A 10,646-nucleotide genomic window follows, 5' to 3' on the forward strand; every position below is an offset into this window, starting at 1 on the left:
CTGGGTGAGAGGGGCCCCTCCCCCTGTTTCTCTGACATTGACACTCCCCGCCCCACTCCCTAATACACACATATACAAATGCCAAGCAAATCCAGGCCCAGCTGCACCCTGCACACACCCAAAGGCCTTTGTTTCTTCACATACATTGACGTCAATGGTGAACTCCATTGTTCTGGAAATGAGAGAAATCAGACAGTTCATTCACACCACTAAGAGGTTCTCCTCCTGCTCAACTTTTCTTTGGTCTGGCTCCATATTCAGCCTTCAACCATATATCACATTTCCTCCCTAAATTTAGCCTTTCTATTTCCACCCATGAATCTGGTTAAAAAAAAATAGTGAAATCCATTATTTTAGAAATTATCAAATACTGTGGACCACTAGAACTCTCCGGAATCAAATCTATTTTCAGGGTCCCACGGCTGGTTTCTTCATTCTTGTTGTTGGAAACTTTCACTCAGTCCGCAAACATTTGTTGACCCGAGTGTTGGAGGGGAGGGTGCAAAAATGCATCTCGTTGGATCCTGCTCTTGTAAGGAGTTTGCAGTGCAGAAGAGGGTGATGAGGCAGGTCTGGAGACCATTTCATCTAAGATGGGTTGTAAGTCCCAGGACAGCAGGACAGACTTGGGCAGAAGCCTCCACCCCAGCTCCAGCAGGAGCAAACCCCTAGAACCAGGCCAAGCCCGTGATGACATCCTCACTGAGCCAAGGTGGTGGGTGAGCACGTGTGTGCATTAGTGCCTTCAGGTTGGAAGAAGAGGAACGAATCCTTTCCTGGTCAGTCTACACTGACCTGGAAATGTGTTGGGATTAGCTGTCACCTCTGGCACAGAACTCTTGGCACTGGGGAAGGCAGTTGTGGGGATGGTAAGCCAGGCAGGGCCCCCAGCTGCCTGGGGAAGGCTGTCTGTGGAAGGAGCTGGTCTCTGGTCTCAGCCTTCACCCCGCCTCCCAGCCAAGGCTGCTCTGCCTCAGCCCCCAGCCTGTTTCCTCCAATGGGCCTGACCCAGGTCGGCCCTGCCCACTCATGTCTTTGCCCTGCCCACTCATGTCTGGGCCCTGCCCCAGGGTTCCCCTCTGCACCTTGGCTGCCGTGCCCTTGCCAGGACACCCTCTGGCTCTCTTGTTCGCCCTTGCACTTGGTCAGCCAGCTGTTTACTGGGCAGCTATCATGTGCCAGCACCGTGCTGGCCACTGCGTTGTCCTCCCCTCATGGATCACGTGGTTGGTGAGTCTGCAAGCTGGGACCAGCTGGGAAGGCAAAGGGCAGGGGGCCAGGAGGAGACTTAGGTCTGTAAATGGGGAGAGGGCCATCGTGTCCTCTCTAAGGAGATGGTGGGGACACTGTCAATCTTTCTGGCTGCAGAGCCCCTTCCTGGGTCCAGGTACACTGGGGTTGCGGACGCCTGACTCTGACCCTGACCCTCCCTCTCCAGCCTCCCTTATGCCGGACGCTGGGCAGGGAGGCAGCTCCTGTCAGGGACAGCCGGCTCCCAGAGGTGGACCCAAGGGCCTGGGCAGCTGTCCAGGGTCTGAAGACACGGGTGAGGCAAGGCCCACCTGCCCCTCATGCTTGGGAAGTTCCCTGAACTGGGCAGTGCCAAGAGGGCTGGTGTTTTTCTCTGACTGTGAGATGGTCTGGGGACCAGTGTACAGTAGGTATCTTTATTGTGCTAGCCACCTACCGAGAGGGTTTTTTTTTGGGGGGGGGGTAAATTTTTAAAATTGAAGTATTGATTTGTGGGGAGGGCGTTGTTTTTTAAACTAAATATAGATCCAGGGAAGGTTGTCCTTTGCTTTGGGGAGACCTGTTTGGGTTGTGTGTGTACACGCACATGTGTGCGCATGGCTGGGTTCACACCTCTGCCCCCAGGAAGTCATAGATAAGCCACACACGAGGGGAGCGCAGCCTCCATCTTTTTCACCTCATCCTGGAGAAGAGACCCCAGAAAGGAACTGAGGGCATCTGCACAGTGCGGCTTGGTCTGGAGCATTCGCCTCTGCATCTCCGTTGCCCCTTCACAAAAGACATCCTCATCATCACAGTCCTGATGGCGCAGGCGGCGAGGACCTCCAGTACAGTGTCAAACAGAAGTGACAGTGGACATCTTTGCCCAGTTCCCAACTGGAGAGAAAGTGCTCTCAAAATTTCACCATGAAGTATGATGTAAGCCTTAAATATTTAGTTTTTTATAGATGTCCTTTGTCATAGAAAGTGTCATATTATATTATTATTAATATCATTATTATTATCTATTGTATTATTACTATAAATAGTATTATTTATTATAGTTTGCTGAGAGTTTATCATACATAGGTGCAATGATTTTTAATCATAGCAATTATTATTTAAAATACCTCCTCTCAAAAAAGAACATGAGAAGGAACATGTGTATGTATATGGATGACTGAAACATGCTGTGCAACAGAAACGGATGCGGCATTGGAAACTGACTAAACTTTAATTAAAAAAAATTTTATAAATCTCTTCCCAAATAAATTGAATCTATTTTTGCAGATCTGCAAATAATTTAAATCACCATAACCTTGTCTCTATTATAAAATACTCTGTATAGACTTGATCACTGTGTTATTGTATCTTAAAACAAAAAATATAAATGAATAAAAACATTAGTGCCCAAGACTCTGCCTTTTTTATGTCATAAGTGTCCTCTTTGTTGCTGTAGGAATCCAATGGTTAAATGCGTACCCAACTGAATTCTCTTATTATCAGTTTTGCAAATAAAAGGCATGGTTTCAAGTGAAGCCAAAAAAGCTGTTTGCTGTTGTGTCACTTGAGAAAGGATTAGAACCTCAGACTTCCTGGTCACGAGGCCATTAGAAGGTAACCCAAGGATTAACTGAGACGAAAACTGTATGTTGCCGAGGAAGAGGGAGGTGCCAGTGGGTCGGTTGAGTTTCCCTATCAGATTTTTGCCTTGGGACTTTGAGGGCTGATTTATGAGTCAGATGTTCTGGTCTCTGGAAGCTGGAGCCCCCTTCTAGAGCTTCTGGGCCACTAATTCCCCTCACTCTCCTGGAGAGGCCCAAAGAAAGACAGCTTGCCAGCAAGGTCCCTCATGTCCAAGGTGACCCTGATGTCCGAGCTGCCTCCTTGGCTGGCCTGCTGTCCAGCTGGTCTTCACGGCTGTGGACCTGGACCATGCCCTTGTCATCCCCTGCCTGGTGTGTGTCCCCCAGGCAGTCATCCAAGCATGGTTCTGCTAGCATCCCTGGGGTTGGTGCTCAGGGGTAGCCCAGCTGACACCCCCCAAACATGGATATCCTGGGGCAGTGTCTGGAATGGGGGCCCTGCATGCTTTGGCCAAGAAGGCCCCTTCCTGTCAGGGTGTGTGATCCCTCAGGAGGCTGAGGTGGGCTCCACAAGCATGGATGGGCCTGGACCTCAGGATGCCCCTCACCCTGTGGACCAGCTACAATTTACACGCTCTTACTGTGTTGGCATCAGCCCTTTGCAGGCCTTCTCTTATTTAATCCTTATGACTCTGTGAGGCCCATATCCAGAGCCCTATGGGCCCTTTGCCAAAGGCACCCTGGACGTCATGACACATTAAGGAGCTGTGCAGGGCTGTGTCTGGCATCATCGAGGACAGACAAGCTTGTCTGCAGAGTGATCCTAGTGCCCCATCCCTGCAGAGCCTGGGAACGAGGCGACCGGAGTCCAAACCCCAATGTCCCTCTTGTCCCCAGAGCATCCTCCCCACCCCAACCCCCCGCTGTGCTGCGGCTGGCCAGGCACTCCCTGCGCCCTCTTGACCCCCCTCTAAATATCTAGATAGAGGCTCATGGGAGCAGGGATGGCTGGGGCGTGGGTCCCTCTCGCGGAACACCACCCGCCACTGGTCCACGCCGCTGTGACCCCGCGGCACCTCTTCTGGGTGGTGGCAGGGCCCTGCATCCCCTGGGCCTCTGCCTGTATGTTTTCCCTCCTGGAAGCTGGGTTTTATGTTTCAGCAGGTGTTTCAGCCATGCTGGTCCTTGCTCAGAGGCTTCTCCTTGGTGCCCATCATGAAAAACCGCCCCGTGTGCCTGGACCAAACCTGTATGGAAGCACAGAGGGCTTTGACTTCACTACTCTCAGGGTGGGCAGCAGCCCTTCTGACGTCATATGTGTGTCATAGATGCCGGGAAGGGGAGGGATGCTAGGCCTGGGGGCCCACGTGGTGCCCAGGAAAGGTTGCCATGGTAACATCTTTCCAGGTTCTTCCCATGTCCCTCGGTGGGACCTCTGAGCAGAACTTACACTCATCAGTGGGTGGCTGGAGGCAGGAAAGAGCCAGCTCATCAGTTCCCCACCTTTGCCCCCTGGGAGTCAAAAATCCCAGGCCAGAGGAGTCCACAGGCCGAGCACGTGAGCCTGCTGACCGTCTTGTGTGTCTCACGAGCTTCATCGGGAAGCAGGGGTCACCATAGAAATGCCTCATCTTGCATTTTCTTCCCCCTGGCCTTTCTTCACTCCCTCTGCTCTGCTCTGCTCCAGGATTGTGTCGCCTGATGAAGTGTTAGTTCTTAAAGCCCTTTCCTCAGGCTCTGTTTCCTGGGGAACCTAAAGGAAGACCCTGGAGACTGAAATTGTTCTAGAAAGCGGACCCTCAGGGTTTCATTCTGGGATGGAACTGCCCGCCCATCTTAAAGACACAGACACCCCGTTCCTGATGGTAAGTGGGATTGAAACAACCAGGGCCCAGCCATGACCTGTTTTGTATGGCCCTTGAGCTAAGATTGGGTTTTATGTTTTTTCAAAGGGAAAAAGGAAGAAAAAAAGGTGTGTATATTTTTAAAGGGAAAAAGGAGGGGAAAAAAGCCAAAGAATATGCTACAGAGATCACATGAGGCCCACAGAGCTTAGATGCCTTGTTATCTGGCCTTGTACAGAGGCTTGCTGAGCACTGGTAACAACCTACAGGCAGCGACATTGCACCTGCGTGGGCTTTTACCTGTGGTCAGTTACCATGGGGCACAGGCAGGGGGCAAGGCAGTGGGAGATGGAGCAGACGTGGGGGACAGCGGTGACGGTACCGACTGTGGGAAAGGGTGGCTCCTGATGTGGTGCTGGAGACCTTGGAAAAACAAAATGTAGGCTTAGGGCAGTTCACTGTCAAATTAAGGCAATCTCTGTGAGCCTGAGGGCCTCTTGGCAGCCCAGCAGATTCAACTCCCACAGCCACTGGGTAGACTGGTGGAAATCAGGCCTCAACTCTGACTATAAGGTCCCCAGAGCTACAAAGTTGGCCAAAGTCACAGCCCTGACAGGTCCCCTATGTCAAGGTCAGGAGTTCCGGGAAAGGGAGTGGTCCTGGGCCCCAGATGCAGGCAACTGGGTGGATGAGCTGAGAATTTCAAAGCGCCAAGTTTCCAGGAGTCTCCAAGTTGGCAAAAGCCATCCCTTCCCCCTTCCAGAGAGCAGATCCTCCCCTGGAGCAGGTGCCCTGCAAGGTGACGCCTGTTCTCCTCCAGTCCTGCTCTCCCCACGCCTCTTTGAGTCCAGGTCTGCAAGGAGGACCAGCTATCAGAGCTGGAGCAGGGAAGCCAAACTCGCCCCGGGAAGAACCAGCCCAGACACTGAAGGAGTGGCAGGCTGGGCTGACACGTGCCAGAGGGACCAGAAGGGACACATGTGGCAGTGGGTCTTCAGAGTGTTGGGGGAGGGGGAGGGGGTGGTGACCACAAGACTAGATTGGTGTTTAGAGAAGAATTCACTGGCCTGGGGCACTCGTCTGTGATTTAGAGCTTACTGTTTTGGCAAGAACACCAGGAACTGGTCTAAGCCTTCCTTGGGACGAGTCCAGGGGTGTACCAGTCAAAGTCTAACGGCGGCTCTCCGGGGGCTGGGGCGCTGTCGCGGCGTGACTCTCCCCACTGCGGCCAGTTTCAAGCTAGCAATGTGACTCTCTTGTGAAAGTGGCAATGCCTACCAAGGCCGAGCCGGGGAGGGAAAAGCGCCCCCCCATCCCGGACGCAGTCCAGCTGAGGGGCCAACATAGCCATTTCTTCAGAAAAAAGAGTTCGGATTTGCTCAGTTACGAGAAGTGGGCCTTCTGAAGTTCAACACCCAAAAGACTATTTTTCAGAGCTCTTCATTTAGAAGAGTTAAAAAGAGACAGTGGTTACTGAATAATCTCAATAAAGTGTCCACTGTGAAGGTATTTCTCAGGTGGTTAAACCCTCTGGCTTCCTGTGAGGAGTCTGCTGGAGGTCGGCTGGACTTGAACCGTGCCTCTTCAGACACTGTCGGCGGCAGGGACAGGCCAGTCCTCAGCCAGGCACTCCTGCTCTTCATGGCCATAAAACCCACTGTCAGCAGAAAGGAGGCTGCAAACGTTCCCGTCCCCTGAGGGAGGGCCCAAGCACTGTCGTCAGTCAGCAGGGCTCCAGGGAAGGCGAGCTGGCTGCTGGGTACCGTGTTCACCGCCGGGAGTGAGCGCTGTCCTCTGGGACGCCTCCTCCTGCCCCCGCCTCTCACATCTGAGTCTGGACAGCCAGAAGTCTGGGCTGACCTTGGTGTTCCAGCCTCAAATCTATTCCAGCCCTCAGGGTCAAAGATCAAGAGGAGGTCACTCGAAAGTCTCAGTGTCCCTGCCAGATCGTTCCTCTGTGGCGGGGGTAGCCATGGCCGGCAGGGGATGAGCTGTGCCCAAGCCCCCCACGCTTGATGTCGAGTATTGGCCTGAGAGATGTAGACTTCCAAACTATTGGGATAAAAAATGTTTCACATTACAGATGAGGTGCATACGTTAATAGCCTACGTCTTAAGGGACGTGTATTTCTGTGAATGCATATGTAGAAGAAAAACAAAAGGAACATCAAAACTTTCACAGTGATTTTTCTCTGGGTTGTGCAATATGGAGGAATTTTTCCCTCATATTTTTCAGTGTTCTTCATATACTCTAAAAAAATTATTTATTACATGTTATATATAAATGTATACATAAATTCTAAATTCTATGTAACCTACATTTATATATTCTAATAAACATTTTTATAATTAGAAAAATAGATATAGTTTTAAATGTTATAAACTACTAAATAAAAATAAAAAATTAATTTTGAATAGGATTTTTAGTGTCAGTTTAAAATGACTTATTTATTTGGAAGTTTGAGATTTGCTAATGTTAGCCTTAAAAATAGATTTAAAAACCCCCAAGTTTCTTCTGTAGAGCACAGGGATCTATATTCAATATCGTGTAATAACCTTTAATGAAAAGGAATATGAAAACGAATATGCGTACGTATATGCATGACTGGGACATTGTGCTGTGCCCCAGAAATTGACACATTATAACTGACTATACTTTAATTTAAAAATATTGTAAAGAACCACTTAAATCAGAGGATCAACAATCAAAAAATAAAAAATAAATAAATTAAATAAAATGGCTTGTTTTGTAACCCTAGCAGAGATGAAGAATTGGGACCAGAGCAGTAAAAAGCAGAGATGCTGAATTCTTTACACTGTGAAGTTATTTTTAATCTGACTTCTATTCATTTCCCAGTTTTTGTCTTCAATAATTACACCCATAGGCGTTTCACGCAGTGTTGAACAACCACTGCTGGAGATTTACCAAGCTTCTATGTATCGTCCAAACCTTTTCAGAAATGATAAACAAATGAAAGAGCCTACAGAGCAACAGTCAGATGACAAAACAGAAACAAACACGGGAGGCTGGCGAACAGACACTGGGCAGGTGCAGCTCCAGTGCGGCAAACAAACAGCGGAGAAAGGAGCTGGGGGCTCTCGGGGGAGGCTGGACACACCTCATACGTTGGCGCTTCTAAGAGTCAGGCTGAGACACACAGGCTACAGAAAGGTCAAGAAAATAGAACGGTGAGCACGGCTACAGCGGTGAGCCCACAGGAAGCTGATGTGGCAGCACCGCGGGAAGCTGGTGCAGAGTTGGTGCTGGGGGGGTGTCTTATATGCACAACCGTATAAAACGCACATGCTGGTGGGGAGCGCGGGAGGGGAAGGGTGCAAGGAATATAATTCTGTATATGCAGAGTGAAAGTGGCTTCCTCTCTTGTTTTCCAAGTTCTGTTTTGCATGTACAGACAAATGGGGTGCTGACTCCTGTGCTGTCTTTCTCATCTAGATAAAAAAAAAAAAACCACTTGTAAGCATATTTAAAGACTAGCACTGTTTACAACAGCCAGGACAAGGAAGCAACCTAAGTGTCCATTGACAAATGATTGGATAAAGAAGATGTGGCAAATACATACAATGGAATACTACTCAGCCATAAAAAATAATGAAATAATGCAATTTGCTGCAACATGGATGGACCTGGAGATTATCATACTAAGTGAAGTCAGACAGAGAAAGACAAATATCATGTGATATTGCTTATATATGGAATCTAAAAAATAACACAAATGAACTTATTTACAAAATAGAAACAAACTCACAGACACAGAAAATAAACTTATGGTTACCAAAGGGAAAGGGGGGTATAAATTAGGAGTTTGGGATTAACAGATACATGCTACTATATATAAAATAAACAACAAGGACCTACTGTATAGTAAAGCTATATTCAAAATCTTCTAATAATGTAGAATGAAAAAGAATCCGAATAAGAACATATATACATGTATAACTGCATCACTTTTCTGTACACCTGAAACTAACACAACATTGTAAGTCAACTATACTTCAGTTAAAAAAGACCATGCACCTCTCATGAGCTGGATTTTGGACAGCTAAGTCAGAGATTTGGCGAGAGGCTCTTCCTGGAGCAGGGTGAGGGAGTGTGGGGGAGCCCTCGGGGTGGGAAGGTGGGTGGGGGCTCACCCCTGCTCTTGCCAACCGCCTGCTTATGGCTGGACCCCCCCGAGGCTTCAGCATGCCTCTGGGTCACTTTGCAGCCCCTTCCTCCTCCTTGAACCTGGGCTGCCTGCTCGTGCTCGTCCATCCGTGAAGACTAGGCATGGCCCCGGTGTATCTGGGTGAGAACATTGGCCCCAAAACAATGACGTCAGTCAGCGCGGGGCGCAGGCTGAACAGTATCTGTGGTCGCCTCCTGCAGAAAGTCCCCACCTGCCCCCAGCTCTCTCTTTCTGCGGGTTCCCGAGCCTCCCGCTCCAGTCCCCAACGTCCCCGCTCTGGTGCTCCTCTCCAGACTCACCACTCAGGACTCCAGAGTTCTTCGAAATTCAGAACTCACTGTCCAACTGCCCCTCCCGGGAAACGTTGGATGGTGTCCCTGCCTGGGATTAAGGAAGCATTTTTTTTTACTCTGAAGGACTAAAGTCTTGTTCCTTACCTTGGGCTCTAGGTTTAAGAGTGCTCTCAAGATCTGCTTGGAACTCATGCCCCTTTTTGCCAAGGATGAACTTCACCTCATCCCATCCAAGGGTTTTTGCTTTGGTTTTGTTTTACTCTTTTGTCCCCTACCCCCCCCCCCAATATCCTCCTCCCTCCCCCTCACTGTCCAGGTCACCAAGATTTCAGGTCACATCTGCACAACTCCAGAGATGCCCATCCTCGAAGACACCCTTCACGGGCCAGTAAAGGATCTCACCGCAGGCTTGCAGGTGGAGCTTCTGCTACTAGGATTGTCCCTCCAGGTCTGGAGGGTGCTCAGGCTGAGGCTGTGTGACACCTGCAAGAGCCAAGTCTGTCCTCGGTGGCCCTGGGCCCCAGCTGCATGGCCCAGGGTGACTGTGATTGTGTGTGTGTGTGTGTGTGTGCGCACGCGTGCACATGCGCCTGCATATACACTTACCTTCAGGGACTAGCATCTTTCACCAGCATCAAAAGACTGACCCATTTTCGGTAACTGCCTTCTTGCCATCGATGAAGCCTTTGTTTGGTTTGTATGGGAGACCTGACACGCGTCTCCAGCTGGGCTGGGCTGTGTTTAAGAGAAGTGGTGAGGGCCTAGCAGGAGGGAAGGAAGCTCGGCCACGGCTCTCCTGTGAAATCTCTCCTCCTTTCTTTCTGGGAAATTTACGAGACTCCTGGTTTCCTTTTCCTCAGGCATCATGTGAACCTCTCTTTAGACATAAAGTCAACAGTGGACAAAGGAAACAGCCTGAAAGCACAACCCCCTGTCGGCTACTGGGAGCTGAGGCCTGTGAAAGCCCGCGTTCCCGGCCGGGGCGGGCGCCATGCAGGTACCAGCCTCAGTTCTTGCACACGGCCCGGCCCTGCATTGACAGGGAGCTTCGAGGAAAGACAAGTTGGGTGCACTCAGCACTTGCCTAGAGCCTACTAAGTCCCAGGAGGGAGAATTGTTTTCCGTTTGTTTGTAAAATTTCATTGCATGCACAATAAAAACAATTGCCTTAACTCAGGCTATTCCATGCTCCTTGTGCACTGGACCTCGATCTCAAGAGTAAGCCTGGCCGCATTTAATGGCTCCACTCGTTGATGCAGCCCTGCTTTCTTCCAGACGCCGGCACTGTGCCTGGAATTACCCGCCCTAAATTTATAACAGTTGTTGGGCACATATAACATTCATCTATTTGGATTGAACAAAGTGAATGGACCAGACTAACGTCTACATTGTTAGCCAAATATTGCCTGTCTGGAGAAACACATCCTGCCTGGACCTCTGTCTCAGTTTTTTGTTTGCCTTACAAGGAACATTGGTGGAATTGATATAAATGTTATCTTCCTGTTTC

The 10,646-nt window shown here is 49.7% G+C and overlaps 1 long non-coding RNA gene across 1 annotated transcript; it reads left to right on the forward strand.

Moving 5' to 3' along the window:
• Positions 1-4,409: 4,409 nt before the first annotated feature.
• LOC141577766 (uncharacterized) lies at positions 4,410-10,646 on the forward strand. Its single transcript, XR_012507230.1, has 2 exons — positions 4,410-4,681; positions 10,000-10,646. It is a non-coding gene; the product is annotated as an uncharacterized LOC141577766 (long non-coding RNA).

The sequence above is a fragment of the Camelus bactrianus genome, chromosome 5 (assembly GCF_048773025.1).
Source record: "Camelus bactrianus isolate YW-2024 breed Bactrian camel chromosome 5, ASM4877302v1, whole genome shotgun sequence".
NCBI lineage: Eukaryota > Metazoa > Chordata > Mammalia > Artiodactyla > Camelidae > Camelus > Camelus bactrianus.